The following is an 11,669-nucleotide window of genomic DNA, read 5'->3' on the forward strand; positions in this document are numbered from 1 at the left end:
TCCGTAATTAATTTCCGTTTCGAACAAATATTTAATATTTTCGTTTCCGAAATTATTTTCCGATTTGCATAATATTTCCGATTCTGACAATATTTCCGTTTCCGGGAATATTTCCGATTCCGGCAATATTTCCATTTCCGATAATATTTTCCGATACGTACCATGTTTCCGTTTCCGGCAACATCTACGACTTGGATAATATTTATATTTCCGATACGATCCATATTTCCGTGTCCGGCAATATCATCGTTTCCGGAGTATTCATTTCTTGCTTTTGACGATCTCGGCTCCCACTGAAACCAAGATCCGTCGATTCCGAATATCCATAGATGGAGTATTTAATGCCATTAAATACTTGATCCGTTTACGTACTATTTGTGGGACCCTACGGGTTCAGTCAAGAGTAAGCTGTGGATTAATATCATTAATGCCACTTGACCTGAAGCGGCCTCTAGTTAGGCATTCAGCTCACTTGATCTCACTGAATTATTAACTTGTTAATTAATACCGAACCGCATTTATTAGACTTTAACATTAAATGCATACTTGGACCAAGGGCATTATTTCCTTCATACCCGACATCTTAGCATGACAATCCCATTCCATAAATTTGACCAAATCCTCCCTCCACCGACAATGACTCAACTCAAAAGGGTTAAGAGGGCTTTTATGGTGTAGCGTATAGGCTAGGGGTAGGGCGTGGAACAAATTTGGAAATTGGTGCTCAATCCTAAAGTGAAGCGCAAAATGAACTTTACTCAAGCAAATAGAACCAAAACAAACTCATACCACTTATTTGGGGCACCCCCAAGCTTATTCAACAACAAAACTAAACTAAAACTCTTTTTGAACTTTTCTTGATTTGATTTTCTCTTTTTTGTGTTTCAAATGAAACTTTTCTCATTGCCTTGTTTTTCTCTATTTTTGGCTTTTTCAAAACTTTCCTTTCTCTTTTGCTTTTGCTTATTTATTCACTATATACAACATAATTCCTAAACTTTGCCATTCATACCAATATCAATCATTCCTCAACATTGCATATTCATTCAAAACCAAAAAGGCATCATAAATCAAAGCTTCACTATCACTTCTAATGGTGAAAATAAAACAAAGGCTAATAGGCTTGTAATGTGCTTATAAGAAATGAAGGGGAAAGGCTCAAATGGCTAGCAAGGGGGCAAATGCAAACAAAAATATATGAGAAAAATAGAAAATAAAGTCCTAACAAAAAAGAAAAATAGTCACATAAAGGAATGCCTCTATCGTCCCCTTAATTAGTTCGGTCGCGGTCTCGGGAAGGAAAAAGTCAAATTCGGGAGATAAGAAAGTCAATGCCAAGGATCCATGCCACTCAATATGTGTAAACAATGTGTTTGGGCTAATATGAACATGATCCTTACATGGGAGCAAATACTACTCTCTCCGGTTTCAAGTCACTAGAGAGATCGACACCATCTTACCACAAGCCAAGGGTTCAAGACGCATGCTACCCAAAGTTCAACAAACTTTCTTAACACCTAAATCCTAGATTTGACCCAAGAAATTGAAAACCGTGCAAACATCTACCAATTAGGAATAAAACCATTGTAAACTACAAGTTCCAATTTTATTTGCCCCAATCAAGAATAATGCCTAAGAACCTAGAAAAACTTGCCTTGACAAAAGGAAGGAAAACAAAGAAAAAGGAGGAAAAGAATAAATCACACCAAAAGGAAAACAAAAAGAATCAGAAGAAAAGAAAAGGAAACAAAAGAAAACAAAAATCAAACTAAAATAAAATTAAAAACAAAGAAACTAATATATACAAGGGCACACAAGGTATGATTTCAAAGAAATGAGCATCACAAATTGGCAACCATACAACAAAAATCCCCCCAGGCGTGAATTAGGCCATGTCCCCAAGGCCTAAAACAAAACTATGGAGGGGTACAACTACCCATCCAACCAAATGCCCCACAAGAAATATGCTTGTCCCAAAGAATGCATGTGAGATAGAAGGATATTACCGGATATGTCGTGGGAGCAAGTCCCGCAAAGAACCGGTAAAAACCGAACCAAACTCTCTGAAAAATCGACGGACAAGGCAATGGTGGAAAGTGTGAACCCACCGCAATGAAACATACCATAAACAACTCAAAAAAAACCAAGAAAAATGTTAGTAGACAAGGGCCAAATGGCCAAATCTAACTATCAACCAACATAAGCTTATCATATATACAACCACACAAAGTGGCAAGAAGATCAACAACACCAACAATCATCAAAAGGTCCCCATAGCACCCCCACGTCACACTTTTCCCCCCAAGCTAAATACAAGCATACCATCACAATAGAAGATGGGGAAGAAGTGGAGGGAACCCTAAGAGGTGCTTGGGCCCTTCCCTTTACGCTCTAGATCATAAAGCCTCCAATATTCATCCATTTTAAGACGATGAGCACGAGCCTCTTCGTCCGTAAAAGGGGTGAAATTGAAGGTGGGGTCCACATCGGGACCCGAAGCATCGGTATAGGGAGGCCAAGCGTACTCCGGGTTAAGGGGGTAGTTTCCATGGGGAGGCTCTCCTCGGGGCCCATCCCAACCTCCAACATAATCCTTGGGCCACCCGGCCGGTGAAATTCTCGGGCCAACCATCAGGCCGATCAACCGGTGGGGGTGTGGGATACATCGGATCACCACGGTAGTCACTCCCTCCCATCATAGGGCGGGAAGGAGGGGGGAGTGACACCGGGTTGGAAAGGGCCCGTCCAATACGGGTAGGTGGGTGTACGCCCCTCATTCCAACTAGGGACGGGCCCTTGTTGGGGAGGGTGATAAGGGTAGTTAACATAGGGGGCAAAATCCCCTTTGTCAACGTGGTAATCGTGCACCCGCCTACCGTAGTAGGACGAGTCAAAATCGGGATAAGAATCCCCTGTGCGGCTCCCTTGAGGAGCAAGAGAAGCCAAGGTACGATTTTGGTCCTCTTGCCCTTGCAAGATAGCCGCAAGGGTAGATTGCAAGCCATGTAAATCAAAAGGAAAGGAAGAAGATGACATACCACCCTCATTAGGGGAAGGCTCCGTGATCGGAGGAGGACCTTGAGGAGGACTATGAGGAGGTGACTCCGGGGCGGGTTGAGGAGGAGGAAGCCTTGCCTCTTGGGCAATGAATTGAGGATCGCGGGGAAGCAAATACCGCACATTGGGAGTCCAAGAAGTGATGGAGGGATTGGGGAGGATGCACCAATCACGTTGCTTGACCGACCAAATATACTTATCATTCTTGGTGGCCTTGATCCACTTGGCATTGGTGAGAGTCCGTAAGTCAAGGAACTCTCCTCCGGAAACCGGATCCAACTCCTCTAGGGCTAGCTTGTAAGGATCATTGGGGAGTGCCCTCAAGAGAAGAGTGAGCATCCCACCAATAAGAATGTCACTACTAGTCAGCTGCCCATCCCAAATTTCAATTATTCGGGTGATCAATAGCTGCCCAAAATCCAAAATGCCACGATCCTTTTAGGTGGCTAGCCATAAGGCTCCAAGTTCCGGGCTCGACAAGGACCCGGTAGCCTCCTTTGCGAAGACCGCGTATAGAAGCATGCGGTTCAAGTAACAGATGGCGAGGTGATGAAATGAAGATGACTTAGCCGAAGAGGAAGTTAACCTCCTCGGTTCTCGCGTGAGGTTCCCCCACCATATGTTCTCATCATAGGAGCCCATATACTCCACCACCAGGTTAACGACAAGACTCCGGTTTGGGAAGATAGTGAAGAAATCATTGATCTCTTCGTCGGTGAGCGTGTGTTGATTATTGAAGGCATGAAAGTGAAGCTCTACCGTCTCTTTCCCGTCCTCATAAACCCTTCGCCTCCGAGCCGAAGCAAGAAATTCGAGGGTTACCCTCTTGGAAGTCTTAGCGTGCATCTTCACGAACTCCTCAAGATCGAGCCCCTCAATCAAAGTATCAAGCTCCTTCTTAATCCCCAAATCACGAACGGTCTTCTCATGATAGAATTTTGTCGGGCGGATGGTCCGCTTAGACAATTCTTCAAAATAGCTCCAAGACCGTTGTTCCGGTAATGTAATGCCGTAAGTTTTGAACTCCGGCAGGGCGTGTGCCTTGCGCTTGTTTGGTTGGGCGTTGGGCCCCTTCTTGGATCGTTTAGTCATCATGATGAACTTCTAGAGAACAAAAACCTACACACAAACAAAGAAAACAACCACAATCCAAAACAAAAGGAAAAAATAAGTTAGTCAAGAAAGCTAACAATCTACCATTAAGACTACCGCAAACAAATACCAATACACCACCCAAGTTCAATGCGAACAAGAGTACTCCAAACAATACTCATCAACCAAAAACTGCAAATCAACTAGAATTCAATTCAATATTTCACCAAAAATCTACCAAGAGACTAGACTTTACAAATATTAACAATGAATCATGCATAACAAGTCTAGATTATGAAGAAGTAAACACAAAAACAAACATGCATCTCTAACCACTCAAAATCAAAAATTCAGAAATTCTAACAAATAGTATGAACAATGAGATAAAATGTAAAGAAAATGGAGAAGGAAGGGAAAGAAATTGTCACCACTATTAGAGGAGGAAGACAAGATCACCCAAAAGAACTCTCCAAAGCTCCAATTACACCAATGAATCACAAAATCAAAGTTCAAACCAAACCCTAGAATTTAGGGGTTTTTGAAGGAAAATATGAAATTAATGGATTTAGGGTGAGGGAAGGGGATGAGTTTGTGAATGAGAGAGATTGAGAGTGAAATGTGTGAGTGAAATTGAGTAGGAAATGTGTAGGAAGTAGAGGTTGAAGAGTTCAAGTAGAGAGAAGAGTAGAGTAATGGTGAAGAATGAGAAATGAAGATGAGAAATGAAAAAGAAGGGGGCGCGATTTCAGTAATAGCTCGATCGCAGAACTGGGTCGCCTGACCCGTGCGAGCGCACGAAATTCCCGTACGATCGCACGGATCGAGCACGAGCGCACTGAATTCTAACCCGCTCGCAAGATCTACCGATGAGCTACTGATCCATATTTCCAGTTTTGTGCGATCGCATGAATGAGCTGTGCGATCGCACAGAACTGGATGAATACCCCTTTTGCTTTGCTCAATTAATGCACCCCATCTCTCTCCTTTTTATCTATTAAAAGTAAAAATTAAACTACGAAAACAAAAGTTAGTAAACGAAAACAAATTAGGACTAGGGTTAGGCAACCGGGTTGCCTCCCGGGTAGCGCTCGTTTAACGTAATTAGCTTGACGGGCCCCCCAAAAGTCAAGGGGGGTCAAACACACCCAACTTTGGGTCATCACTTGTCAACAAACTCTTCATAGCCCCTTTGGGCACAAACAACTTACCCAAACCACCACTCATGGAATGGGGACCAAACCAATTCTTCTTAGGCGTAGGATCGCCTTCCTTAGATTTCTTGCTCATGCACTTCTTACCATTATATGCCGGGGTGTGTGATCCCACATCATCAAGATCCATCCCGAATGTGTCGGGAATGATGTTGACGTCATCAAAGGAGTCACCTAGCACCGAAGAGCTCTCGTGCATATCCTTCTTGACTTTCCTATCAATCTCAAAATCGCACTTAAAAACACAAGGGTTGTTAGAAGAAGTAGCACAAGAGTGATTGTACTCAACACAAGCAAGAGTGTCAATTTTCATGCAACTTCTCATCTTAGAGCAACATTGATCATCAATAGCAAGCTTGAAACTAGCCTTGGCGTCTCCCGCCTTCAAAGTCATAAGGCCACCTTGAACATCGATGAGAGCACCCGCCGTAGCCAAGAATGGCCTCCCTAAAATAGTAGGGGTATGGGAGACCTCATCGATATCCAAGACAATGAAGTCAACAAGGAAATTCAAATTCCCTATCACAAGGGGAACATCATCAACCCTACCCAATTGGAACATAACCGAGCGATCGGCTAATTGCAAGGACATAGGGGTAGGGGTGAGATCGCCAAGAATAAGTTTCTCATAAATTTTGTACGGCAAAATACTTACGCTCGCCCCCAAATCACATAGAGCATTGTCAAACTTAAGCTCTTGGATGCTACAAGGAATCGAGAAGCTCCCGGGATCCTTAAGCTTTGGGGGGAAAGGGCTCGAAATCAAAGCATTACAATGATCCGTTAGGTGCACGGTTTCATTGGTGCCACAAGTCCTTTTGCCTCTCAAAATGTCTCTCATGAACCGAGAATAATGTGGCATTTGCTTGAGCGCCTCGGTGAAAGACAATGACACATATAGCTTGCTAATTGTTTCCAAAAACTTATGAAATTGATCATCTAGCTTTTTTCCAGCAATTCTTTGAGGATAGGGGGGAGGAGGAATTGGGAGAGGAGGAAGAGTAGTCTCCGTAGACTTAACACCATCAATCACGTCATCGACATGAGACTCCTCTTCCGCCATATCACAGTCCGGGGACTCATTTCCCTTAGAATCCTCACCCCTAGATTTAGATGCACCAACAAGCGTAGCACCATCATCTAGAATCATCCCACTCCTAGTCACAGCCGAATACATTTATTTAGGTGCTTGACCTTGGGGTGGGAGACTAGTATGCACTTGTTGTTCTTTGATGGTGCTAGCTAGTTGTGCTAGTTGAGTTTCAATCATTTTCGAGTGAGTGTTGGATTGCTTGAATCCATCCTCAAACTCAACATTCTTCTTGGCTTGCGCCCCCACGAACGACTCCATGAGAGCCTCAAGGTTAGACTTGAGAGGCGGGAGTGGTGGAGGTGCATTGCCATAACCACTAAGGTTTTGTTGGAATTCGTTGCCATAGGTCCTCGGTCCATTGAATCTAGGAGGTGGAAAGTGAGAAACACCATATGGACCTCCCGAGTTCAACGGCTAACCCCCACTTGAGGCACCCCTAAATTGCCCATAAGAATAGTTGTAACCCCCTCCACCTTGATGGTTAGGATTATAACTACCTTGATTGTTTTGGGCTTGATTGCCAAGACCTTGAGATTGACCATAGGGTGCTTGGCCTTGATAGCCTTGCGCTCTATAGCCACCTCGGCCTTGACTATCATACCCACCTCCTTGGCCATAGCCTTGCTAGGATCCATACATAGGGGGCCCTCTAGGTGCTTGCCTAGCAAAGTTTTGATTATTGGGGTTATCATTTCTAGACCTCTCATTCAAAGCATGGGCATATTTCATATCAAAATCACCTTCACAAGAAGGGACATAATCCACATAAGACACATTATGCACCAAAGGACAAGCATTGGGGAAATGACCAAAATCTTGACAATTATCACAAAAAGATGTGCCCGGAGGCATTGTGTCATAGGAACTAACCTTGCTCTTCCCCTTGGTGAGAAGAGTAGCCGAAGGTAGTGGAATTGTTGATGGTGATGGTGGCTGACTTGGTGTGCTCTCTAGCTTTTCCAATCTCAAGATAAGCTTCTCAATGATCCTAGCTTGCTCCATAGAATATACCGACCCTTTACCATCATCACTCCTACCCTTGCCATCATAGTCCCTTGCACCAACGTGCTAAGCTTGATAATTTTGGACAACGTCCTCAATTATCTCTTCAATTTGATCTTCGGTCTTGTTCATGATGGGACCACCCGCCCCGCATCTAGATTCATCTTGGAGGTTGGGCTCAATCCCAAGTAGAAGGTTTGAAGTAGCAACCACTTAGGGATCCCATGGTGAGGGCACTCCCTTTGGTATTCTTTGAATCGGTCCCAAGCTTCAAAAAGCGATTCATCCCGCCTTTGCTCAAATGATTGAATTTTGTGGCGATATTCCGCCATCTTTCCATGAGAGTAAAACTTGCTCAAAAATACGCTAGTCACTTAATTCCAAGTGCGAAGTGAATTTGGCTTGACCTCCTTGTCAAGCCAATCGCTAGTTCGCCCAAGGAGAGAGAAACGGAATAGAGTCAACCGCACATAGTCCGAAGTCACACCATTATGTTTGTTTGTATCACAATAATGTTCGAATTGCTTTAGGTGCTCGTGTGGTGACTCGTTTCTCTTCCCACAAAAAGGATGGCTTTGAACCAAGTTAATCAAAGTGTGCATAGGGGAATAGAGTCGAATGACGTGCCCGCCACCTCACGGATGGGGCACGCGAAGTATCTAGTCTATGGAAGAGCTTTCGCCTAATCCTAAACTAGACCACTTACATATAATAGGAACTACTATTCACTTGCACAAATTAGGCTCACAATGTCTTGCCAAACCTAGGCTATGCAATCCAATCAATTCCAATCAAATAGTATTTGCAACTACCACTCAATTAGGCATGGATATCCTATCACCAAATCAAATTTAATTACATCAATCAATCAACATTCAACCATCAATTTCCCCTAATTAAGCCCCTAAATTCTCCCCTTTCCCTAACCTAAATCTACTCACTACACATACTTGAAACTAGGAAATTCATGAGTTCTAGGCAAGCAATTATGTAATTGAAGGAGTAGAAGGAAAGAATCAAGAAGTTGAGCATTCAATTGCAAAATCAATTAAAGAATTGAGAATTAATGAAACTAAAATCAAAGCAAAGAGGAATTCAAGAAGTTGAAGAACAATCAAAGAACAATAACAAAATAGCATGAACAAAGAACTAAGAACTTGAATAAAAATTGCTAGGAATTGAGAAGAGTTGAAGAAATTACAACTTGAAGCTTCAAAGCAATGGAGTTTCTCTCTCTAGAAAACTTAGCTTGAAGAGCAAACTTTCTAAAACTTCTTAAAATTCTATTTCTGAAATTAATTGTCAATAATAAAAAAAATGAAAATTCTATTTATAAAACCCCTAAGAAAATAGAAATTTAAACTCGAAAAGCCAGCCCGCGCAGCGATGCGATCGCGGAGACCAAGGTGCGATCGCACAGGTGCGAACGTGGCCCAGATCCGTGCGATCGTTTTCAGCGACGATTCTCTTCTATGCATGGTGCGAACGAGCTCCAAATTCGTGCGATCGCACGGTCTTGAATTAGCCAATTCTTCAAAATTCTTCATGTGCTCGCACGGAAATTCTGTGCGAGTGGGGTCATTTCTGGTGCGTTCGCACGAAACTCTAAATAGTTCCTGCATCGTTTTTGCGATTTCGTGCGACCACACACTTCCGGAACTCGATCGCACGGCCTGATTGACTTTAAGGCCAAGTCTGCTGACCCGTGCGAACGCAGAGAATTCCCGTGCTATCGCACGGGCCTGATTCGAGCATATTTCCACTCCTTTCCATCATTCTCCAACATTTTTCCTGAAAAGTGCAAAGATGGTATAAGGGCATAAAAATGTAACAAAGGCTATACAAAACTACCAAAAAGCATAATAAAATTCTATAAAATCCTAACCTTAGAGTGACATAAATTCCGCTCATCAGTAGCCCTAGATGGCCCTCACATTCCTATATCAGCAAAACTGCAATTCAACGTCACAAACAATGCGGCAGAGTATGAAGCATGCATCATGGGCCTGGAAGCTGCCTTAGCATTATGTGTCCAGAAACTTCGAGTCTACAGGGATTCCTCCCTATTCATCAATCAAATTTCCGACAAATGGAAAGTAAGAAGCGAGAGCTTCGCTCCATACCAGTCCTATCTTGAGCAGTTGTCTGAGCAAGTAGAAGAGCTTCGCTATACATACCTCCCGAGAGAGGAGAACCAATTCGCCGATGCACTGGCAAAGCTGGCCTTAATGATCAACATTCCAAATAGCATGGCCGAAATGCCACTTACAATTCAAACACGTCAACAAGCAGCATATGTCCATGCTATTGACAACGTTCAGCAAGACAGAGATGAACCTTGGTTTACAAACATTCAAAGGTACCTACAACATTCAGAGTATCCCCCACACTTTTCAAGCAAGAATGAAAGGGCTGTACGACTACAATCAGCCAATTTCGTCATAGAAGCCGGCATTCTATACAAGAGGTCCCCTAGCGGCCCTAATCTCCGATGTGTTCACAAGCACGAAGATCAAAGAGTCATGGAAAACATACATGCCGGAGTCTGTGGCACCCACATGAACGGGAAGATGTTGGGTCTTAAAATCATCAGGGCTGATACTACTGGACTACCCTCGAGCGGGATTGCTACTTCTTTGTCAAGAAATGTCCTACCTGTAAAAAGTGTGCGAATCTAAAGCACATTCCCCCTGAAGGAAATAATGCCCTTGGTCCAAGTATGCATTTAATGTTAAGTCTAATAAATGCGGTTCAGTATTAATTAACAAGTTAATAATTCAGTGAGATCAAGTGAGCTGAATGCCTAGCTAGAGGCCGCTTCAGTTCAAGTGGAATAATGATATTAATCCACAGCTTACTCTTGACTGAACCCGTAGGGTCACACAAATAGTACGTAAACGGATCAAGTAATTAATGGCATTAAATACTCCATCTATGGATATTCGGAATCGACGGAACTTAGTTTCAGTGGGAGCTGAGATCGTCAAAAGCAAGAAATGAATACTCCGGAAACGATGATGTTTCCGGAAACGGAAGTATGGATTGTATCGGAAATATAAATATTATCCAAGTCGTAGATGTTGCCGGAAACGGAAACATGGTACGTATCGTAAAAATATTATTGGAATCGGAAATATTGCCGAAAACGGAAATATTGTCAGAAACGGAAATATTATCGAAATCGGAAAATAATTCCGGAAACGGAAATATTAAATATTTGTTCGAAACGGAAATTAATTCCGGAATCGGAAATATTAGATATTGTTCGTATCGGAAATAAATTCCGGAATCGAGAATTTAATCGGAAGCGTATCGTACGAATTAGTATCGGACGAGGCCTGCCAGACGAAGGCCCAGCACAAAGCCAGGCCATCGCCCAGCAAGCCAAAGCGCAACAAAACACACGCTAAGCCTCGACCAGGCCCAGCGCAAAAGCCAGGCCCGGCAGAAGCTTTGGGCGCGCATGCGGAGCAAAGGGCTGCGACGAGTGGGCCTTGCGCTGTGCGTGGGCCGTAAGGCCTGCGTGCGGTTCTTCATATGATTAAATCTAATCCTAACAGATAAAGTTTATTTAAATAGAGTCCTAGCAGGATTCTAATTAAATAAATTAGTATTCTAATAGGATTATAATTCCTTTTCCATACCTCTATAAATAGGTGCCTAGTGTCACATATTTACATAACAACATTGGAGTATTCAAAGGTAAGATTTTGGAGCTAAAATCAGCCAAACACTTGCAACCTAATTAGCCGAAAATCCTAGGAACCTTAAGGGCGATTCTAGTTGGTCAAGCTTAAGGCGGATCTGGACGTGCTGTGGACTATCTACGGAGGGACGACACTTGGAGTCCTAAAGACTTGTTCTTGTTCAGTTCGGGCGCAGCTAGGGAAGGCACGCTACAAAGTGTATGCATCTAAATTATGCTATATGATTATGTGTAAATAATATGTTTCCTGGCATTAAGGTTTTCCGCAGGATTTATGTTTTGTCGTATGTATCATAACCTAACAGTGGTATCACGAGCCTCTTATTATTTACATAATCTAAATTGCATGACATGGTTAAATTTTACAAATTTGCAAAGAATTAAAAGGGGTGAATAATTTTCGTAATTGTTAATGCAAATTGCGTTTATTTAATTATATGTACGCAGTTTTTCGGCAGTTTCTTCGTTACTCATTGTAGACACCTACTTTTGTCCCCATTCCCGAAAG

General features: G+C 42.8%; 1 pseudogene; it reads left to right on the top strand.

The window, feature by feature from the left end:
* The first annotated feature begins 7,674 nt into the window (after window positions 1–7,674).
* On the top strand, window positions 7,675–7,775 carry LOC130471047 (uncharacterized; annotated as a pseudogene).
* The last annotated feature ends 3,894 nt before the right edge of the window (window positions 7,776–11,669 follow it).

This window comes from Spinacia oleracea, chromosome 3, assembly GCF_020520425.1.
Source record: "Spinacia oleracea cultivar Varoflay chromosome 3, BTI_SOV_V1, whole genome shotgun sequence".
Classification (NCBI taxonomy): domain Eukaryota; kingdom Viridiplantae; phylum Streptophyta; class Magnoliopsida; order Caryophyllales; family Amaranthaceae; genus Spinacia; species Spinacia oleracea.